Raw genomic sequence first — 1,880 nt, forward strand, 5'->3', positions numbered from 1 at the left:
AAACCTTGAGACTTGGTGTACTATATTCCCTGTCCAGACACATCTTTTTCTTATGTAAATATCTGTAACTAAAAAAAAAAAAAAAATACGATCATGGCAGGAACAGAGAACATTAACAAATAAACAATTTAGAAGATGCATGAACTCTAGAAATTGTCCAGGTTACATTCTCTGAGGTTAAGAAATGGTGTTTAACATTGCGAATCTAGTATCCTCAGCTTTCATATGTAGCTACAGACCAACTTGAAGACTGTGAATGTCTTAGTACAGCCTTTCCCAAAGGGGAATTGTTTCTGCTCTCCAAATGAGGAAAGAGTGGAGAGGAAGATGGAGAGGAGTAGCCAGGAGACTATGCTTCTCAGATTGTATTCCACAGAGACCATCTTCAGTGCAATGTTAATCCAATCAGACACGGCCTTGGATCATTTCTCAATTACCACTTGATAAATAGATTGAGTTAAACATGCAACACATCGTGGAGAAAAGAAGCTTTCCCAATGAATAAGGGACTATTTTTACCAAAGATACACTGATTTAAAAGTGAAATATGAGCTTTAAGAAAAATAAGAATGGCAGATTGGATGTTGAAATAATTTAAATTAAAGTTTTCTATTACATAGACCATAGTCTTTATTAAAAAAGCAACACTCAGTGATTTCTCCACAATATAAATAGGTAAGCAGTAATTATTTTATGTCACTTGTTTTACGGTAGTGTTTCTTCAACTTAAGGATCGTCATCAAAGAAAATTATTTTTCCAATAAGATTAATTTATGAAGTAAATCTGAACTTAATATATACAGAGTCTATCCATAAGTAATGTGTCTTTAATTTTTATAACATTGAATGAGATAAAAAATGACATAAAAACACCATACTGTTGTGGTCTTATATTTTTTAAATTTATTGATATTATTCAGAATATTAAATTAAAAATAATATATTCTATTGGCTGTTCCATGACACTCATTGTATTCTGATGAAGAATATGGATGCTTGCTTTGCACTGCCAAGGTTGAAATCAGTGAGGTTACACAACCTTCTTAATGTTGGCCAAGTTTAACTTCTTTCTTCCTCTAGCTCAATGCAAAATGTGAATAATAATAGTATCTACTTCATTCAGAATGTACTAAAAGCAATAATACAGATAAAGTAATCAACAAGGTTGTTAGTATATGATAAATGTTCAAAAATTGTCAAAAATAAAAAATATTTTTAATTAATCAGGGCTCTCTACTCATAGTTATGCTAGTTTATGATAAACAGAAAAAAAAATAGTAAAGGAACTGTAATTCCTATGTTACAACAGAAAAATACCATTAACAGTTAACAGAGGGAGTAGATTGATTTTAGAAAAAGAAAAATCAAATGAGGTTATCTCTGGCAATGCGTTCGTATATTAAACAATTTATGTTAAACTTTCAATTTCATTTTGCTTACATCTCTATAACAAAGTCTACTTTTCCTGTGTCCTCTACATACAGGTGACTGAAACAAATAAGAGAAAAAAAAAAAAACTGAAAATAAAAGCCCAGTAATTTAACTTGTTTTTCCCTAGGTATTGCTGCAGGTTTGTATCTACACAGCATAGAATCATAGTCTACTAATTTTAAGCTCAGTACTATTGACAAAACACTTGCCTTTACATTGTCTTCTCTCCCAGACAGAAAAGGCTCCTTCTAGGGCAGGATAAAAGATGAGCAAAGTGCAAAAGGAAAAAAAAAATATGTAAAAGAGTAATGATAGAAACAATAAGCATGATAATAAGTATAACAATCATAACAAGGTCTAATAGAACTGCACCTGCCTATTATAAATCAAGCACTTAACTTACGCCTCAAAACATTTCCCTGAGTTATATATTATTATTCCTGCATATA

Source organism: Pteropus vampyrus, unplaced genomic scaffold (genome assembly GCF_000151845.1).
Source record: "Pteropus vampyrus isolate Shadow unplaced genomic scaffold, Pvam_2.0 Scaffold474, whole genome shotgun sequence".
NCBI classification, from domain to species: Eukaryota; Metazoa; Chordata; class Mammalia; order Chiroptera; family Pteropodidae; genus Pteropus; species Pteropus vampyrus.